The sequence below is a fragment of the Tachyglossus aculeatus genome, chromosome 1, assembly GCF_015852505.1.
Source record: "Tachyglossus aculeatus isolate mTacAcu1 chromosome 1, mTacAcu1.pri, whole genome shotgun sequence".
NCBI classification, from domain to species: Eukaryota; Metazoa; Chordata; class Mammalia; order Monotremata; family Tachyglossidae; genus Tachyglossus; species Tachyglossus aculeatus.
In genome coordinates, this window is record NC_052066.1 from 106,278,949 (window position 1) to 106,301,246 (window position 22,298).

The window sequence follows — 22,298 nt, forward strand, 5'->3', positions numbered from 1 at the left end:
TAAGGAGCTGCGCCGAGTCTCTGAAGTCTCAAGTCCAGTTTAGGCTGTTTCAAATCCTTGCTTCCTTGAAAATAGACAGTTGCCCTACATACCCTGATGACCCCCAGGGCACGTCTTGGTGATGGTCCCTGGGCTTTGCCAAAAGTGCGCCTGCGAGCCCTCCCTCGGCCCTGCAAGAGGATCCCCCAGGCAACTGAGGTGGGCATCACTGTGGTAGTGGACCATGGCAATCAATCAATCTTATGTATTGAGTACTTACTATATGCAGAGCACTGTACTAGGCTCTTGGGTAAGTACAAATATCAATCAGTCATATTTACTGAGTGCTTACGGTGAGCAGAGTACGATTAAATGCTTGTGAAAACCTGACACAATAATCTACAAGTCACTCTCCTGTCCCACCGTCGACCCCTGGCTCACATCCTACCTCTGGCTTGGAATGCCCTCCTTCCTCACATCTGCCAAACTAGCATACTTCCCATCTTCAAAGCCCTACTGAAAGCCCACCTCCTCCAGGAGCCCTTCCCAGACTGAAACCCCCTTTTCCACTGCTCCTCCTCCCCTCCCCATCACCCCGACTCCCTCCCTCTGCTCTAGCCCCCTCCCCACCCCACAGCACTTGTGTATATATGTACATATTTATTATTCTATTGATTTTATTAATGAAGTGTATATATCTATATTTACATTGATGCCACTGATGCCTGTCTACTTGGTTTTTTTTGTTTTGTTGTCTGATTCCCCCTTCTAGACTGTGAGCCCATCGTTGGGTAGGGATTGTCTCTATTTGTTGCCAAATTGTACTTTCCAAGCACTCAGTACAGTGCTGTGCACACAGTAAGAGCTCAATAAATACGATTGAATGAATGAATGAACATTCCTTACCCACAGTGAGCTTCCAGTCTAGAGGGGGCTTTACTAACTCAAGTGGAAATCGGAAATGGCCACCTGCATGTGCTATAGAGAAGTCTCATGCCTGAGGTTCCCTCAAATTCCCGGGTTCAGTTGAGTCCTCATTTGGAAACCCAGACAAGGTGGCAGGTGTGTCTGATTTTTAAACTGGTTAAAACCCAATTAAGTAGTATGAGGATGCTGATAATTGTAGATATCTGGGAAGTCACATTCCTCACTGCTACTGGCTTTTGTCCATTTGGAGTATTTTACTATTTTATTTGGTGGGATTTTTTGTTTAGAGTGAAAGGCATGATTTTATAAATTAAATATAAATAAATAATACTTTTCTGCAACACCAATAAAATTTTCATATATTTTCATAACACACATTTGGGTACCATTCCCTGAGATGAGCAGCACAGTGACATAGACCCCCTGAAACCAGATGAGAATTCATCACGAAGGCCACAATAACTCATAAGGTTTCTCAAGTTACAGGCTCCATTTTATTTGTGAATTGATTTATACAGACCCCATGAACAACTGTGTCTTGGGCCACTTACCATCTGCATACATTTCGTGAGGCACAATGCCCAGAGGAACTATCTGCCTAAACAAATATATGGAGGGTGGCCCAAAGGGAGGCCAAGGTGGTTAAAAATTATTATTATTATTATGATATTTGTTAAGCACTTACTATGTGCCAGGCACTGTACTAAGTGCTGGGGTGGATACAAGAAAATGGGGTTGGACACAGTCCCTGTCCCAGGTGGGGCTCTCACAGTCTCAATCCCCATTTTACAGATGAGATGATGGAGGCACAGAGAGGTTAAGTGACTTGCCCAAGGTCATGCAGCAGACCCATGCTCTAACCACTGTGCCATGCTGCTTTTCTAATGTGCTACTGCAAGAGAAAGGACTGGTGTGACTAATAGGGTAGACACTGTCTGGACCAGGCTCTGGCTGTCTTATCTGTCCAAGGCACAGTGTCCCCGCCGCTCTGTGTGCACACACCAATGGCTCCCTCAGTGAGAAAATGAATATACCGATTTTTTGGAATTGAAAATAATCCAATGCTTGTGAATAACACCACTATCCTTGTCTTGCAAGCCCATAATCAATCAACCGCATTTATTGAGCACTTACTGTGTGCAGAGTACTGTACTAAGCGGTTGGGAAGTACAAGTTGGCAACATATAGAGACAGTCCCTACCCAACAGTGGGCTCACCTTGGCTTACCCTCAAGTCGACTCTCTCATTCAACCCACGTATTCAATCTGTCACCAAATCCAGTCGGTTCTACCTTTGCAACATCACTGAAATCCACCCTTTCCTCTCCATCCAAGCACTAATCATATACCGCACTGCTTCCTAGCTGACCTCCCTGCCTCCTGTCTCTCCCTACTTCAATCCTACTTCAGTCCACTGCCCAGATCTTTCTTCTAAAAAAATGTTCACTTCCCGCCTCCCCGCTACTCAAGAACCTCCAGTGGTTGCACTTCCACTTACGCATGAAACAGAAACTCCTCACATTGGCTTTGAAGCACTCATTCATTCATTCAATCGTATTTTTTGAGCGCTTACTGCATGCAGAGCCCTGCACTAAGCACTTGGGAAGTACAAATTGGAAACATATAGAGATGGTCCCTACCCAACAACGGGCTCCCAGTCTCAATTAGCTTTCCCTTCGCCAATCTTAACCCACTGATTTCTGACTAAAACCCGGCCCACAAGCTTCACTCCTCTAATACCAAGAGAGTTGGAGGAGAGAAGCTTGGGAGAGTTACTCACTGTAACTCGACCTCATTTATCTCACTGTCAACACCCATGATCACATCATCTTGCTGGTTTGGCACTCCCTCCCCCTCCATATACTACAGACCACCACTCTCCCCATCTTCAAAGCCTTACTAAAATCACATCTCCTCCAATCAATCAATCAATCGTATTTATTGAGCGCTTAGTGTGCAGAGCACTGTACTAAGCGCTTGGGAAGTACAAGTTGGCAACATATAGAGACAGTCCTTACCGAACAGTGGGCTCACAGTCTAGAAGGGGGAGACAGAGAACAAAACCAAACATACTAACAAAATAAAATAAATAGAATAGATATGTACAAGATAAATAAATAAATAGAGTAATAAATATGTACAAACATATATACATATATACAGGTATATATACAGGCCTCCAACAGGCCTTCCCCAACTGAGAATCCACTTTAATTTTACCTGTGGAGGTTTAAATTTGCTCTGAATTATTGTTTAATGATACTTACATAAACGGGACATTGCCCTGGGCTATATGCACCCTCTTTGAGAGAATGTCTGGAGTAGGACAAAAGGGTGTTGGTTAAATTTTGATTGTTCCGCAGACCAAGTCTGCTGAAGGAGAGGTACCAGAGTTGAGAGTATTTTTTTTTTGGATCAGAAAATCTGAAAATGTTGTATAATAATAATAATAATGATGGCATTTATTAAGCGCTTACTATGTGCAAAGCACTGTTCTAAGTGCTGGGGAGGTTACATGGTGATCAGGTTGCCCCACGGAGGGCTCATGGTCTTCAACCCCATTTTCCAGATGAGGGAACTGAGGCACAGAGAAGTTAAATAACTTGCCCAAAGTCACACAGCTGACAATTGGCGGAGCTGGGATTTGAACCCATGACCTCTGACTCCAAAGCCCGTGCTCTTTCCACCGAGCCACGCTGCCTCTCTATGTACTAAGATGTAGAACATTTACATCTAATCTCACCAAACCGTCATTATTTTAAAACCCACAAAATCAGGTTGAATCATAAACTCTGCTTGAGAAAACGTTGGCCGGCTGTTTCTCCCCACAAATACAATTCACTTATTAGGTCCCATTCAATAGTACCCTGTCAGTACTAATGCAATAACTCAGCATTAAAAAAAATCTACAATGGAGGTTTTTCCACTAATTTGCATCGGACACACTCTTTTAGTTTGAATTGTGAAATATGAATACAAAGACTCACGGCAAAAAATCCACTTTGAAGCAAGGGTCTACTTTCTAGACACCAATTTTATGGGGGTGAGAGGGCAGTCGTCCCCCATAGGGGCTGGCACTGAGGGGGCAAAGTCACTAACTTCAATCATTAAGTTAAACACTTGGCCCTCATATCCTTTTGACCCCTTGCCCACATCCTCCTTCTGGCCTGGAAGTCCCACCCGCTTCATACTCAACAGACCACTACTCGCCCCACCTTCAACACCTTCCTAAAATCACATCTCCTCCAAGAAGCCTTTCCTGATTTCCCCTCCTCCTTCTTCCTTCTGCATCATCCTTGCACTTGGATCTTTACCCTTTAAGCACTTGATATTCACTCCAACCTCAGTCCCACAACAATTGTATACATATCTGTAATTTCCGTATTTATATTAATGTCTGTCTCCCCCTCCAGACTGTAAGCTCCTTGAGGGCAGGGAACCTGTCTACCAACTCTGTTGTAGTCCACTCTCCCAAGCACTTAGTACAGTGCTCTGCACGTAGTAAGTGCTCAATAAATATCATCGATTGATTGATTCTGGGGAAGGGTGGAGAGCCGTAACTGGAAAAGGACCAAAGGGAAGCCAAAAATCAATGGCATTTATTGAGTGTCTAAGTGCAAAGCACTGTACAAAGATTTGGGAGCGTGCAACTGAAGGAAAACACACATTCCCTACCGCAAGGAACTTCCATCTAGGACAGGAGCAGATAGACTGGCACCACCTTGCTGGTCTTTGCTTGGCACAAGAGTTGAATGCAGGCAGGTTTTGGTTTTTTTTTAATGGTATTTATCAAGTGCTTACTATGGGCCAGGCACTGTACTAAATGTTGGGGTAGATACAAGCCAATCAGGTTGGATATAGTCCATGTCCTATCTGGGGCTCACAGTCTTAATTCCCATTTTACAGATGAGGTAACTGAAGCACAGAGAAGTTAAGTAACTCATCCGAGGTCACAAAGCAGACCAGTGGCGGAACTAGAATTAGAACCCAGGTCCTTCTGAGTCCCAGACCCATTCTCTTTCCATTAGACCTCCCTGCTTCTCATATTACTTTTATTAATACAGCTCTGTTCTATTATACTCTCCCAATCAGTACAGTGCTCTGCATGTAGTTAAGTGCTTAATAAATACCAGTGATTATGGTAACTCAATCTTATATATTGAGTGCTTACTGTGTGCAAAGCGCTGTACTATGTACTTAAAGATTAATCAATCAATCTTATTTATTGAGCGCTTACTGTGTGCAGAGCACTGTACTAAGCGCTTGGGAAGTACAAGTTGGCAACATATACAGACAGTCCCTACCCAACAATGGGCTCACAATCTAAAAGGGGGAGACACAGAACAAAACCAAACATACTAACAAAATAAAATAAATAGAATAGATATGTACAAGTAAAATAAATAAATAAATAAATAGAGTAATAAATATGTACAAACATATATACATATATACAGGTGCTGTGGGGAAGGGAAGGAGGTAAGATGGGGGGGATGGAGAGGGGGACGAGGGGGAGAGGAAGGAAGGGGCTCAGTCTGGGAAGGCCTCCTGGAGGAGGTGAGCTCTCAGTAGGGCCTTGAAGGGATTATCACTTCATCCTCATTATTGTTTCAATCACAGTTGAATTTTCTGCATTCTTTCTAGAGTTCAGGCCTTCCCTCAGAACAACAGAAATTTCCATTCATCTTTTGATTTATTTGATCTACCAGAAGTAGTTCAAAGCCCCCTCACTAGTTTGACCTCAACAGTCTTAAAATTCTTAAGATCCTTGAGGAGCAGCTGGCCTAGGATAAAGAGCATCGGACTGGTAGGTAGAGGCCTGGGTTCTAATCCCAACTCTGACGTTGGTCAAGTAACTTTACTTCTCTGTGTCTCAGTTCCTCATCTGTAAAATAGGGATTCAATACCTGTTCTCCATCCCACTAAGACTGTGAGTCCTGAATTCCTTGTTCTCTTTTAACTCTTTAGAGAAGCAACATGGCCTGGTGGATGGAGCATGGGCCTGGGGATCAGAAGGACCTGGGTTCTAATCCCGAGCCTGCCATTTGTCTGCTGTGTGACCTTGGGCAAGTCATTTCACTTCTCTGTACCTCAGTTACCTCGCCTGTCAAATGGGGATTAAGACTGTGAGTCCTTTGTAGGTTAGAGACTGTATCCAGACCCATTTGTTTTTATCGATCCCAGCTCTTAGTACAGTGCCTGGCACATAGTAAGCTTGGGAGAGTTGGTCATTTCTTTGGTTCTAAATCCAATTTTAGAATAGGTCGTCCCATCCATAGGGATGAACTCTGACCTCTCTTACTCTGTCCACTAGATGCTAGAAGAGTGGGTACCTTTCCTGTGATATTTCTGGAGTGGGGTGCATAATGCAACTTCAACTGACCATGCACTTTTAATTTAGTGAAAAGCTAATAACTCAAGAGTTTCTATTTCTCAAAATAGCTTGGTTTTTCAATATCTAATAGACGTGCACTAAATTGGAGCACATCAATATAACAATATCTATTTGCTTTCCTTTCTAATTGCAAAAAGGGTGCCAACAGAAACCTCAACCCCCTCCTTATGACACTCTTCCCCCTCTCTCCCCACTTCAATATTAAACTAAAATCACGTCTCCTCCAAGAGGTTTTCCCTGACTTGGCCTTCTTTTTCTCTACTCCCTCTCCCTTTGGTGTCACTTATGCACATTCATTCAGTCGTATTTATTGAGCACTTACTGTGTGCAGAGAACTGTACTAAGCGCTTGGGAAGTACAAGTCGGCAACATATAGAGATAATCTCTACCCAAGAATGGGCACATGGGTCTGTACCCTTGCACCTGATATTACTCTACCCTCAGCCCACATCACTTATGTACATAACTTTTAATTTATTTTAATGTATGTCTCGCCACCGAAATTTGAAGCTCCTTGTGGGGAGGAAATGTGTCTATCAACTCAGCCTTATTGTACTCACCCAAGCACTTAATATAGTGCTCTGCACACAGTAAGTGCTCAATAAATACCATTGATTGACTAAATACCAGAGAATCTGAATAGTAAAAACAGTAAATAGTAAAAATGAATAGTAGCCATTCTAAAAAAAATTGTTTTACCTAATATGAGGCAAAGGTTCCTTTGCCAAAAAGGAAAAACTGTAAGCCAGAGAAGATGCTGTTCTATTTCAATAATAATAATAATAATGATGGTGGCATTTATTAAGTGCCTACTATGTGCAAAGCACTGTTCTAAGCACTGGGGAAGTTACAAGGTGATTAGGTTGCCCCACAGGGGGCTCACAGTCTAAATCCCCATTTTACAGATGAGGTAACTGAGGCACAGAGAAGTTAAGTGACTTGCCCAAAGTCACACAGCTGACAATTGGCGGAGCCAGAATTTGAACCCATGACCTCTGACTCCAAAGCCCATGCTCTTTCCACTGAGCCACGCTGCTTCCCTATTTCCCTATTTCAAGAAACCAAAGAATTTCATAGGGCTCTCTTGGCTCCTAAAAATGCACTGATAAGGTACAATGGGATTAGTCAATCAATCAATGCTTACTGGGTGTATAAAGCACTGTATTAAGTGCTTGGAAAAGTACAACACGACAGAGTTGGTGGATCATATCCACCCTGTCCTTGGGGAGTAATAATAATAATAATAATGATGGATGGCATTTATTAAGCACTTACTATGTGCAAAGCACTGTTCTAAGTGCTGGTGAAGTTACAAGGTGATCAGGTTGTCCCACAGAGGGCTCACGATCTTAATCCCCATTTTACAGATGAGGTAACTGAGGCACAGAGAAGTTAAGTGACTTGCCCCAAAGTCACACAGCTGACAATTGGCGGTGCCAGAATTTGAACCCATGACCTCTGACTTCAAAGCCCGTGCTCTTTCCACTGAGTCATGCCGCTTCTCCAAAAAAGGGTGATCAGGTTATCCCACGTGGGGCTCACAGTCTTCATCCCCATTTTACAGATGAGGTAACTGAGGCTCTGAGAAGTTAAGTGACTTGCCCAAGGTCACACAGCAGACATGTGGTGGAGTCGGGATTCGAACCCATAACCTCTGACTCCAAAGCCCGGGCTCTTTCCACTGAGCTACGTTGCTTCTCTACTTCATTTTGGGTAGATATAAGGTTATCAGATTGGAAACAAGTCCATGTGTTGAACCCCCATTTTACAGATGAGGGAACTGAGGCCCAGAGAAGGGAAATCACACAGCAGGTAAGTGGCAGAGCCAGAATTAGAACCCAGGTCCTTCTGACACCCAGGCCTGTGCTCTATTGTTCTATTGTCCCCTCCCAAGCACTTAGTAGAGGGCTCTGCGCAGAGTAAGCGCTCATTAAATACCATGGATGAATGGTTGATCCCAACAGGGGTGGCCATGCCACCAGAAGGTGGGAAGGTGGGAAGTCACGCAATCTCCAACTGCAGACTCTGCTTCCCTGGATTCTACGAGGACCAGGACGGCTGCTCCCCATGTCTCACATAACTGCTCTCGCTCCGGGTGGGACTGGGAGGTTTCCAGTCCAGTCCAAGACCATGCCTGGCTGGAGCATCTGTCCTGCCCTCTTGTTGGGTAGGGACCGTCCCTATATGTGGCCAACTTGTACTTCCCCAGCGCTTAGTACAGTGCTCTACACACAGTGAGCGCTCAATAAAAACGACTGAATGAATGGATTTGGTTCCAAAGAATTAATGGATTTGTTTAAGAAGGAAGAAATTGATCTAATGAGAACAAATATCAGTCACCAGAGATTACCGCATAATAGCCCACAGCCTTATAAAGTTGATGATAGCTCTCTTCCTCCCTTCAAGGCCCTACTGAGAGCTCACCTCCTCCAGGAGGCTTTCCCAGACTGAGCCCCTTCCTTCCTCTCCCCTTCGTCCCCCTCTCCATCCCCCCATCTTATCTCCTTCCCTTCCCCACAGCACCTGTATATATGTATATATGTTTGTACATATTTATTACTCTATTTATTTATTTATTTATTTAGACTGTGAGCCCACTGTTGGGTAGGGACTGTCTCTATATGTTGCCAACTTGTACTTCCCAAGCGCTTAGTACAGTGCTCTGCACACAGTAAGCGATCAATAAATACAACTGATTGATTGATTAATATCAGGCAAAGGAATCTGAGTGTCTTCAAACTGCTTCGCCTATCACTAGAAATGTCATGGCCATCAGGTCCTTTATTGACAGGATGCGACAGGCAGAAAAAATGCTGAGAAATACATCAAACAATTCCTTAAACTTTTAGACTGTGAGCCCACTGTTGGGTAGGGACTGTCTCTATGTGTTGCCAATTTGTACTTCCCAAGCGCTTAGTACAGTGCTCTGCACATAGTAAGCGCTCAATAAATACGATTGATTGATTGATTAAACTGCCAATGATGATGATGACGGTACTTCTGAAATGCTTACTGTTTATCGAATACTGGGCTAAATGCCGGGGCAGATGCAAAATAATCAGATCAGACAGAGTCCCTGCCGCACATGGGACAAATAGTTGAAGGGGGAGGGAGAAGAGGCATCTTCTGTTCATATTGCAGATGAGAAAACTGAGGCCCAGAGAGGGAGTAACTTAGCCTAGTTCATAGAGCTGGTCAATGGTAAAACCAGGATTAGAATCCAAGTCACCTGGTTCCCAGTCCTGGCCACAAAACCCCGCTGTTGCTCTCACCCTTCCTTCATTCTAAACATTACTTACCAAGTCCAAGCCTACTCCAAAAGTACATACATTTCTTTTCAAAAAGCATAATCATCATTCAATTCTTATGTAAAATAAATATATACATATATGAGTGCATGTGTGTGTGTATATATGATATATATATATATATATATATATATATATATATATATATATATATATATCAGCAGTTTCTAGACAATGACACTAAACAGAGTTGCAGGAAAACACCCAGGGACTATTTTAGCCTTATTCCCTCAGCCTTGCTTTCTGTGAGGGAAAAGAAATAGGAAAGGGATATCAGAAGTATAATCTTCCCACCATTTGCTGAAAGTACTGTTCATTCCACACTGAGAAGCAGCGTGGCTCAGTGGAAAGAGCCCGGGCTTTGGAGTCAGAGGTCATGGGTTCAAATCCCAGCTCTGCCAACTGTCAGCTGTGTGACTTTGGGCAAGTCACTTAACTTCTCTGTGCCTCAGTTACCTCATCTGTAAAATGGGGATTAAAACTGTGAGCCCCCCTGTGAGACAACCTGATCACCTTGTAACCTCCCCAGCGCTTAGAACAGTGCTTTGCACATAGTAAGCACTTAACAAATACCATTATTATTATTATTCCTATGCCCTTCACACTTGAGAGTTATAAAAATAAAGATACATGTTAAAATATTTTAGTCATCAAGGAATTAACTCTACTGTGTAAATGGATTGATTTAAAGTGAATGATTTTTAACATGCAAGTCAAAGGTATTTCCAATTTAGGTATTAGCATGGGTTCTAGGATTCCATAATTAGCACCGCTGTAGGATTAAAAAAAAATTCAGTGATGAAAGTCTGGTATGCAAATCCCATTCAACAACTTGAGAAAGCTAAGAGCTTTTTACAAGGCAAAGAACACATTAAAAAGTTCATTAATTAAACAGTGCTTTTGGAACAGATGGAAGGGCTATCTGGGCTCTAATTACTGTAAGTTGGGACAGAGGTTTGAGGCTCTTAATGAGGTTCAATAAAACGAATGATTACACATCAATCACAATTAGAGAAACCTGTAAGAGGACCTGAATTATCATGGCAACAAGTCCTGAAACATGGTAACAAGAAGACCAACAGGCATCAAAAAATCTAATAAGGGGGAAAATAATCAGGAAGAAAAGAATTTTAAAACAACCATGCTCTGCATTCTTCTGTAATGTAAATCCAGTATCCCTGGTTTGAGGAGAGTTACAGCACAGAAAGGGTTAACCCCCAAATGACCGCCACCCCCCCCAAAACATGGTAATGATCTAAAAATTACTGATCACAGAAATGAACAGAACAGGAACCTTTTTGTTAAACATTACATATGTGATTGAAAATGAGACACTGAAATTTCCTTTTATCCTCTACAGAAAAACAGAGTTGTGAAATGCATGTCAGATACAGGGTCTTAATCTGGAATGATTAGTAAAAGCTATTTAGAAAACAGCGCTATTAAGATTATTTCAAAATCATGTTATTTTCCAGTGTCACTAATTAGTCTCACTTTTTCAGCTATAACAATCCTTTAACCTTCTCTCGCCACCCCACTGCTCATATGTGAAATTAAGACATACAAAAATGGGTCTTGGAACAGGTTTGATCTTACTTTTTAAAGACAGTGTATCAGTCCTATTTTACTGGTGAAGTTTCATTTGAAGTGTATACCGGGAAAATATTCTGGGTTTCAGTAACATACCTGTGACCACACAGGTGGCTATTTCCCATTTGGAATCCCAGTTTTCTCTGAAATACAGAAAGGCAGTTGCCGAATTCCGTACAAGAACATCAGGGAGAATGTAAAGGAATGGCAGAATCACCTTCCCACAGCAGGCTTCCTATCTGCTGTATTCATGGCTTAGTGGAAAGACCATGGGCTTGGGAGTCAGAGGTCATGGGTTCTAATCCCATCTCCACCACTTGTCAGCTGTGTGACCTTGGGCAAGTCACTTAACATCTCTGTGCCTCAGTTACCTCTTCTGTAAAATGGGGATGAAGACTGTGAGTCCTACGTGGGAAAACCTGATTACCTTATGAGAAGCAGCGTGGCTCAGTGGAAAGAGCCCGGGCTTTGGAGTCAGAGGTCATGGGTTCAAATCCCAGCTCTGCCAACTGTCAGCTACTTTGAGCAAGTCACTTAACTTCTCTGTGCTGCAGTTACCTCATCTGTAAAATGGGGATGGAAACTGTGAGCCCCCCGTGGGACAACCTGATCACCTTGTAACCTCCCCCGCGCTTAGAACAGTGCTTTGCAGATAGTAAGAGCTTAACAAATACCATCATCATTATTATTATTATCACATTGCATTTGTGCAACGGGGAATATGCGCAAACTGAAGACAATCATCTCTTGCTCTAATGCAAATCTGGGGGCAGTTCCCCACCTCTTCTACCCATCTCTGGCATAACACAGCCTACCCACCAGACACAAGAAACAGGCCTCTGGGATGCTGAGCCCCGGCCCTTTTCCTCTCTCACTAACTCTCTGATGGTGGCGGTGACAGCAGCAGAAGCAGCAAGAGAAACAACTCTAGCTCTCTTTCAGTGCCACCGCTGCTGCTCGTTTACTTCCAGCTTTCCGTCGCTGGATGCTTCTGCTAACCCTTGGGGACGGAGCTGGCGAGTGAGAGTATCAAGGACGGCCGGGTCCACGGTGTGGGCCCTGGACCCCATTCTCTTAGAACAGGGGGCTTGGAGATTACGCTGTGGGGGCTCCGGCATGGGGCACACCAACCGTTTCAGGGAACTGGGTGGCCTCTGTACCTCACCGGCTCCAACGCAGACGGTTTTAAGAAGCTTAGATTTGGGGTTTTGGGGTGGGAAAAAAAATAGTACCTAAGACCTCAGAAAGCCCTGCTGAACAATTGATCATGTTTCTGAACCAGGTTGAGTTCTGGGTTGAAAAGCAGTATGGCCTCGTAGAAAGAAAACAGACCTGTGAGTCAGAGAAACTGGGTTCTAATCCCAGGCTCTGCCACTTTCCTGCCATGTGACCTTGGGCATGCCACTTCACTTCTCCATACCTCAGTTTCCTCATCTGTAGAATGGGAATTCAACACCTGTTCTTCCTGCTACTTAGACTGTGAGCGCCATAAGAGGCAGAGACTGTGTCCTCCCTGACTATCGGGTATCTATCACAGGGCTTAATATAGTGCTTGGTACACATTATTATTATTATTCAATTATTATTAATAAGGAGACTGGGGAGAGACAGAAAGGAAATTTCACCAGGGGTTCAGATATGGAATCCAGGTATCCCCCTGCTCTCTTAAAGCTCTGTACTCTAGCAGGAAGCAAACCAAAAATAATGTGCCCTTCTCACTTGGTGCCTGGGACTGCTGAGTTTGAATGCAGGGAGAAGTCCACATCCTGTTTGTGATCCCAGACCAGAACTGGAAATGGGATCCAGGCTTCCCCTTGCTCCCCTGTAGCACCGGACTCTGGGTGAAGGAACAGGCTATTTTCATTTTCCTCTCACTAGTTCAGGCAAGAGCCCACCAGTGTGTGCTGTGTAAACCCCAGCCCACCTGGAATCATTTTCGATAGCCAGAAATGTGGACATTTGCTATTCAGACATGTGAAGGTCTGAAGTGTCTAATCGGAAATATCATTTTTTTCTTCTAATCACACAGATTTTTCTGAGAGGAAATTTGTGCGTTATCCTTGTCGATAAAATCAATTTTGGAAAATTCACCTCACAGATTTACGCTTTGGTATTGTAGGCTAGGGAATTACACATCAAAGATACGAGTTGAAAAGCAATGGCTTCTATGCATATATCCAATTGTCAAAATAGTTCCACTTTTAAAACTGTAATCAATATAGTGTGTGCGTGCAGAGCAGCCGGAGTCATGCAGCAGATTACCCTGTCCTATTGGACGGGTGACTGTCAACAGAAATGGAAGAGTAAAAGTAGGAATACTAAGGTAACTATCTTCCAGAGAGATACCATCTAATGCTAAGGTTAAGAGATCCAACTAGGTTTACTCCAGTGCAGCTCAGGAGGCTGTCCAGGGACCTAACATGGTTTCTCAACTCAAAGATCTGAAAAATAATCAATCAATCCATCCATCAGTGGTATTTAGCACTTAGTACAGTGCATTCCACAATGTAAGTGCTCAGGCAGGGAATGTGCCTGTTTACTGCTTTACTGTACTCTCCCAAGCGTTTAGAACAGTGCTCTGCCCATAGTAAGCACTCAATAAATACGACTGACTGACTGACTGTTCAATAAATACGACTGAGTTAGCACTTAGTGTGTATATTCTTGGAGGCACAATACACCAGAGTTGGTAGATAAAGTATAAGCACTTAGGAGAGTACAACAGAATCGTTAGAAACGTTCCTTGCCCACAATAAGCTTACAATCTAGAAGGGACATAACAGATATTAAACAGACAAGAACAGATACTACACTTCATCTTAGCCAAAAGGCCTTAAAATACAATTACATCCAGAGGTTCCTGGGGATCCATTTCAGATTCCTGGATCCCCCAACTCAGTGCAGATCAGAATAGTCCCAGATGGAGAAAAAAGAGAAAAAAATCACTTTCTGCTCAAGAATTTTTCCTCCAAAACCCATAAGAACTTAGCTGTTTCAAAAAGTCACAAAACCTGAAATGAGGTATCACAATTCAGAAGCCAGAGAAGAAATATTACTTAATCCTCTGACTTGAACAATTTTCTTTTTGGTGGCTACTGGCAACATAACAAAGGCGGAAAAGGGTCCGCATATTTAAAGTCTGGCCCAGGAGAAGGTCAGCCTGATTTTCATGCATTTTTTTTATATACACAAAAAATGATGTGCAGCTGAACAAGGACTTATACCTCAGATCCAAAAATTCATGAGAAAAATATGCTTAATACATCATTATTTAGTTTATAAAAGAACCAACAAAACCAAAGCCAATTCAAACATAGCCCAAAAGTCCAGTCAAAAAAGCACCCAGCTGTCACAATATCTTACCTTGGGTATTGGGCTACATATGGCCCATAAAATCATGCAGGGAGCTGAGACATCTAAAATATCCTGCCACAAAGGGGACCATTAATAATGTAGGTCCAATGTAATTACTTTGCATATCCTCACTCCACTGAGTGTAAGTTGGTCCCAACTTTAATGCAATAATACACACTTCTAGATGTAAATGAGCAAATGGCCATTTATTTCAATTTAATTGCTTTAAGGAGTTGGAACAATTCTGTGTTTTCGAGACTGAGGAATTCTCAGTGTTCTGTCAACAGGAATCATTCCTGATTTGGGAAGTTTGAGTCCCTGTGGATCCCTCCACAATTAACTGTAAATTCACCAATACTTCATATGCTCCATTATAAATGAGTTTAAGGCAATGTTTTTGTAAGAGTACCCCTGTATGACCCAAACAGTTATGTAAGTTTTTAGTTCATTCTTACAAAATAAGGTTTCAAATGTTCTGTGAACGTACAGATTGACCTCCAACTGTTTTCTAATACTCGTTGAAAAAAATCAATCTTCAGAACTGTTAGAAGAATAATGACCTCTTCCAATGTGAGAAAAGGAATCAAAGTTAAAGCAGAAAAATCTGTTACTTCTATAGTTGGAGAAATGATCTATAAATTCAAAATGACCCAAACGGAAAAACAAAGCTGGGGCTTTCATATGTTTTTAATAAGTGTAACACATTTCATATATTGATCTAGCAGCTACCGACTTACATTTCCACAGCTCAGAAACTAAAGACTTTTTAGCCCGAGGGGTTAAAAGTGTGGGTGTGGAAGTGGGCTTTTGTTAGAAAAATTAGCAATGCTATGAGTCATTGTGCATTAGTGGCAGAATAGTTTTGCATCTTGTATGAATCCAGACACCATATGCCATGCGAGGGCCTATTACTTTATTCGGTGCCATTGCTGACAGGCAGACACGTGGGTATCCCCAGTGGAAGGGCTGTCTCCTCTCTGTGGTGAGTACAGGAACCCAGTGATCTGAACACATCAGACATTGTAACTAGCAGCAGGAACAGCTGGTAAGCTAGCAAGAAGCAACGGTCCTACCAAGCTAGAATGCTAATGAGCCGGGGTGAGCTGACAATGCAGGCTTTAAGGTTGGGGGGGGGGAGGTGGGCGGGAGAGGAACGGCAATCTGAATTTTCAAGCTCTTCCAACTTGGGCCTGGAAAGGGTAATTTACTGATTCCTCGAATTATCTTTCCTTAAAAAGACACGCTGCTATTTATGACTTTCCAGGAGCTTTAAAATGCAGTTCAGGAAGAGCTCCTAGTCAATTACAAACGAAAGACTTACGGACCACCTAGGAAACATGAAAAATTGTGTGGGTGTTTTTTTTTTTTTTGGCCTTTTTTGAGGTTCAAAATGTTACACTGAAACGAATGACTGTTGCCCCACCGCACTGCTCAGAAGACTAAGGAACTGGCTGCCCCAGGCTGAAGAGGAGAATGGACTTCTAGAACCCACAGCGGAGGTCTTGGATTGAGAGCCAGGACCTTGGAACTGGGGTCCTGAGCTCCAGCCTTTGATTCTGGCACCAGCTTGTCACCAGGACCCGAAGTTGGGTTCTTTCGTTTCCTGAGGCCTCTGGTTTCCTCAGTGTAAAATGAAGAAATTATTTTCCCCTATGAGGGAAAGATGCTTTTAGTGGGGAGAAAATGTGCAGCCATGGGGAACAGAGGTGAAACAGGAAGGCAGAGATATGCATGAAGCCTCTTGGCACCCTCTAGGATCTAGGAGCTTTCAACCCTTCATGTGACAAGACTGCTTAGCCGTGGGTCTACAGGAGTAGAGAGCACGTATTTTGGGGGAACTCTTAGGGACCAGGTAGTGGCATTGCAACAGTGTACCCAGTAATGCAGTCAATGGCCCCCTTGTAATGCTGTGAGAGAATCACTTCTCTCAATGTGCCGGGCTTACCTTCAAGGAGCAACCTTGGCTGCTGGGAGAATTAGGCTTAGTGAACCAAAGTGCTCTGAGCTCTTCATTTCCATCCTGGCCCAAATACCCACCAGGGCCCTCGAATGTGTTAAAGTTTAGTTTGGGTCCAATAATCATGGTTTGATGTTTCCTCTCAGGTGCTGGACTCCGGACAACTCTGAAGGCTCGGCAGAGCCGGGACACAGGGTTGGGCTGGGCAAGAAGGGGAATCTGACAAAGTTTACCAAAGTTCCAGCCCACGCTACCTGGCAGAGCCAAAGTGACATGGACGCTTCGGTCCGGAAAGAACAAAGAGTTCGGGAGAATTGAGCTTGGATGTACTTACTAACGGCAAAAACCCATTAAAAACAGCCCACTGTCTACTTTCTTGCATATCTGGAGGGCCGTAGAAGCAAATTCCCTCCCTCACTTGGGCCAGACCTGCATTAAATAATTTAATGGGGCTTGTTTTGAATAGGCCTCCCCATGTCTGAAAGGAAAACAAAAAAAATTCTGATTTCATCTTTAATTCTTTTAACTCTTGAATCACATAAAGTTTACAGGGCAATCTGGGTTTCTAACTAATTTAAAATCTCCCTACTCCCCTTTCTAATCAAACCACTCAGGCCCCATCTGTGTCTGAGCCTGGCCAATCAAGACTTCACTGAGAAGAAACGGTTTACAGGGGGCCAAGGCGGCATTCGGTGATGAGCTCCTCCATTCAGGGAAATGCCCTGAATGGCACTGCCCTGAAAATGCAGTTCACTTGCCGAGAGCATCTTACTCCCCCCTTAGATGACCCAAGATTAGGGCTTTGGAGGAAGGAGGGTAAGGGTGAGAGTTATGAGAGCAAAGGCATTCGGACTCCATGCCAGAGGAGGTCGAGAAAGGGGAAAAGACTAGAATTGCCAAGTCCTGGACAGGCCACCCAGCGACCCTGGGGGAAAAACACCCTGACAGGGAAGAACACTGAAGCCCACACAAAGCTTCTTGGCTTTTAGACTGTGAGCCCCTTTTAGACTGTGAGCTCACTGCTGGGTAGGGACTGTCTCTATATGTTGCCAACTTGTACTTCCCAAGCGCTTAGTACAGTGCTCTGCACACAGTAAGCGCTCAATAAATACGATTGATGATGATGATGATGATTCCCTGAGTTTAAAAAGATGGAGAGGGAGATGGCAACAATTTCCAGGGGCCATTGTGGTCCCAATGGTCCCAAAAGCTGTCTGGAAGAACAACCCAGAAGGCTTTACTTAGCTTAAAAGCCAGGAGCTAAAAAATTAGAACTAAATCAAAGAATCAAAATAGCAATTTAGATCATGAATTAGAGAGCATTACGGAGAAAGTCACCCCCAGAAGCACTCGACTATTTGATCTTGTCTGTATTTTGGGGTCTCGTGAGGAGAGCATTATCTGAGAAGCTCCCCCTGCCCCCGCCCCGCCGGCCCCATCCCCCATTTAAAGTCTCAGAGCACTCTGTCAGCTGAGATAAAAGAGAAATTTAGTTTTTGCTGCAGTGAGGTCAAGACCTGAGGCAAGAACCGGAGAAGAGGAAGTTCAGTAGACCACGGAAGGGTAAAGAGGATCCACTATGATTAGCTTGCATTTCTGGGGTTAATGGACTCCTTTCCATTACTATTGGAGAGAGGAGGAAACTAAAAAACTAGGAAGTTTACAAATTGAATGGAGAAGGGTGGTCCCGTCTTGAGCCCTAGGGCCACCCAGTGAGATGCACATTGTCCACTGGTCCCCTCCCAGGGATGCGGTTCGAAAGAGCTGATGAAATAGAAGTCAGTTTGGCAAGAGACGGGGTATGCCTTAAGGGCCGAAAGACCATAACATACAGATAATAAACAGATACTGGCACCCAATGTAGACTCAGAATTAAAAGTCAAGTTGCTAGTTAGCTCCCCACGAAAGACGCTTCAGTAGTTGGATACTTTGGAGGATATTCCATGAAGTTGAAGGTGCTACATATGGAATGCAGCACATATCTTTGCAACTCCACAAGTTTACCACGAACGAGAGTCGAAAAGCCGCCTCCACAATCCCATGTAATGTCACCTAAAAGCTTTGCCTCGCATGACTTATTACAGGCTGGAACAGATTAGAGCTATCGATTGCTGCCTGCAGAAGATTCTTACTGTGAGAACGGAAGGTAAGCAGCAGAGACAGACAGCTAAACTATCGATCTACTGCAGCAGGGAAACTGCACTTCAAAATGAAGGTCAGTGCTCCTTTACACCACCTATTACAGTTACTGTAATGTTCATCAGGATACAACAGAGATTGGTGTGAATGGACCAAATGTTTCAGTCTCTGACTCCAAGCTGCCTCATGATCACTGGTTGCGATAACTAAGAGAGATCCTGGAGATGGCATGGGAAATTGGGAGCATTTTAGAAGGCAGAGCAACAGACACCTACTCCAGACTTGTTGAAGCGGCAGAACTGATCATTTCAGCCAAAAACAGTCAGATGCCTTGTCAAATAAATTGTTCAAACGGAACAGATATATTTGCAAGAATTTTATTCTTTTTGAAAGGATCACTGTAGCCTGAAGAGAATAATGGACTTGATTCCCACCACTGAGATGCAGTAGGGACGAGAAGGTGAGGTTGTAGAGAGGAGCAAGAGGAGGGGGGATGGGAGGAAGGCAGAAAAGTGAAGCCTGTGGAAGTCCTAGAGGACTGCCTGGTTTATAGAAAAACTCCCAACTTTGCTACACTTAGAAGAGATCCAGGTAAGTGTAGGCTGTATTTGTTTACATTAATATCTGTCTCCCCTTCTAGACTGTAAGGTCACTGTGGGCAGGGAATGTGTTTACCAACTCGTATTGTACTCTCTCAAGCGCTTAGTACATTACTCTGCATAAAGAGTTCAATAAATACCATTCATGATGATGACGATCATATACGATTGATATTGATATTGCCTGATGATGTTTAAATAGGATATGATCGATAAATAGGTAATGTCAAGGGAGCAGAATTATAAAATAAACTGTAGCTGACACTTTGATCTTCAGAGCCTCTTATTTTCAGGGATTAGAACTTGGTCACAGTTGACATAAAGTAGCACTGTAATTGAGCCACAGAATGTCACCCTCATCATCGATATTTGAGTGCTAATGATGTGCAGGGCGCTGAACTAAGTGCTTGGGAGAGTACAATACAGCATTTCATTCATTCATTCATATTTACTGAGCGCTTGATGTGTGCAGAGCACTGGACTAAGTGCTTGGGAAGTACAAGATGGCAACATATAGAGACAGTCCCTACCCAACAGCAGGTTCACAGTCTAGAAGGGGGAGACAGGTTCCTGCCCACAGTGAGCTTTCACTATCATCAAATCTTTTTTTTTTAATGGTATTTTAAAATGGCACATGCCAGGCACTATTCTGAGTGCTGGGGTAGATATGAGGTAATGAGGTTGGACACAGTCCATGTCCCACATTGGGACATGGACTTAATCCCCCTCTTACAGATGAGGGAATTTAGGTCCAGGGAAGTGAAGTTACTTGCCCAAGGTCACAGAGCAGAAATGTGGCAGAGCTGGGATTAGAACCCAAGTCCTCCTGACTCCTAGGCCTGTGCTCTATCCACTAAGCCACACTGCTTCCCTTATTCAAAGATTCTGTTCTCTTCTTGAGTATGGAATCAGATTCCAATTCATCAGCTGGCTGGGAGGCAATAACCTAGCCAATTTTGTGGTCCATTCCCATTGCAAATAGAGTTAAGGGGCAATAGGGATGATCTGGGTTTAATTTATAATAAAAGAGGTGCTGGATGGGGGAGCTGACTAGTAGAAATGTAACTCTAGAGGCAGGGAAGTTTGGGGGAGCCATGCTACATCCCAACATAGCCCTCAGGATGGTCAGCAAGATTCAAACAAAGCCAGTAAATCCCAACTAGTTTTAAACAAATTAAAAAAAAATCTCTAGTAAAAAAGGAGAACTCTGACATTCTGGCTCAAATTCCTGAAGAGTCGGGAAATTCAGCAGCCACTCTCTCCTCGTCATTCACCTATTCCTCTTGATATTCCCACTGTTTTCCTATGTGATGGGTTGTACTAGTGAGTTGCAGTCATATCATTAGCAGCGTGGCTCAATGGAAAGAGCACGGGCTTTGGAGTCAGAGGTCATGGGTTCAAATGTCGGGTCTGCCAATTGTCAGCTGTGTGACTTTCGGCAAGTCACTTAACTTCTCTGTGCCTCAGTTCCCTTATCTGTAAAATGGGGATTAAGACTGTGAGCCCCCCGTGGGACAACCTGATCATGTTGTAACCTCCCCAGCACTTAGAACAGTGCTTTGCACATAGTAAGTGCTTAATAAATGCCATCATTATCATTATAAATTTTTCTCAGGTGTATTTGTTTGCATAACTTGCTAATTAAAATTGGTTTAGGAAGACATCCCTCTTAGACCAACATAGGGAAAATTGATATTGTCTTACAATGTTTAAATAAGATATGAAATGACAAGGAGACACACATTAGGAGTATAGGTGATTGAAAGATGCACATGTAAAATTTTTGCAAAATACTTTTCAAAAAGGAAAGCAGAGATTCCTCAACACTGTCACAATTTACAATAACATATGAACACCTACTAATTCTAGAAGGTTCAGGTTTGTTTTTCTGGGGAAACATCACCAAGGTTCCCAGTTATTAATGTACTAAAAGCTGACGCAGTCATAGAAGATGCACTGAAAAAAAGATATTGTATCTGATGCTTCCCTTTTAGATATGCTGAAGGCTCCCAGATGGAATTTGGGTTCATTATGGTCTTCCACCCACCTTTCTTCTACAGCCATAATGAAGGACAAACATAGGAAAATGCAAGAATGCCACAATAAAGCACAAACATCCAACTTCACATAAAACAAAATAATTTTGCTTGTCTTTGGGCATGCAACAAAGGTGAAGTCTGATGAGAGAGAGCAGCACATTTAGCATGCCAAGCCTTTAAAACTGTGTATTTACGAGCCATGATGCCGTAAAATAAACCTTGAAAATAGTGACTCATTGTCCAGTCAATTAGAGAGGACAAGCTCTGAAAGCAAGATGGCCAGTAACAGGACCAAAGATTATGGCCATTTGGCTTTCTTCAATTTAGGGAAGACAGCTAGACAAACCTGGAATGTAAGGCACTGCAGCAGAAACTAGGGTATATTTCAGTTGAAGTTATTTTCTCAAATCCATAAGTATTGGTATGAGAAAAAAATTAAAAGTGGAGCACTATTTAGAGATTTTGTCATCCCATTTCTATCCAGAAGGAGAAATGATCCGGAAAGATTTCCTAGCAAATTCAGTACCATTCCTATCTCTGGAACCCTGCCACTGCAGCTTCTGACCACAAATGGTCTCTTGTTTAACTTGGGTAGTTTGGATTTGAGCAGACATGTACTCCATTGGACAGAAGGCAATGTTATCCCTCTACTCAAGAGTCGCCACAAGTTATTTCTGAGGGAGCTCCTGATCTGAGATGTCAAGATTTTCCCCTTCCTTTACATGCACTGTAGTCTGCAGATGAGCAGTCTTCTAAGGCTCTGGACACCTAATATTGTCGACATTGCCAAGATCCGCCCTTTCCTCTCCATCCAAACCGCTACCCTGCTAATTCAAGCTCTCATCCTATCCCGTCTGGACTACTGCACTAGCCTTCTCTCTGATCTCCCATCCTCGTGTCTCTCTCCACTTCAATCCATACTTCATGCTGCTGCCCGGATTATCTTTGTCCAGAAACGCTCTGGACATATTACTCCCCTCCTCAAAAACCTCCAATGGCTACCGATCAATCT

General features: G+C 43.3%; 1 protein-coding gene and 1 non-coding gene across 2 annotated transcripts in view; both read right to left on the reverse strand.

Moving 5' to 3' along the window:
• RALGAPA2 (Ral GTPase activating protein catalytic subunit alpha 2) overlaps nt 1-22,298 on the reverse strand; it is a 421,002-nt gene that overhangs the window by 72,619 nt on the left and 326,085 nt on the right. The gene's annotated exons all lie outside the window — the stretch shown is intronic.
• LOC119937153 lies at nt 13,861-14,043 on the reverse strand. The gene has a single exon (XR_005453932.1). It is a non-coding gene; the product is annotated as a U2 spliceosomal RNA (small nuclear RNA).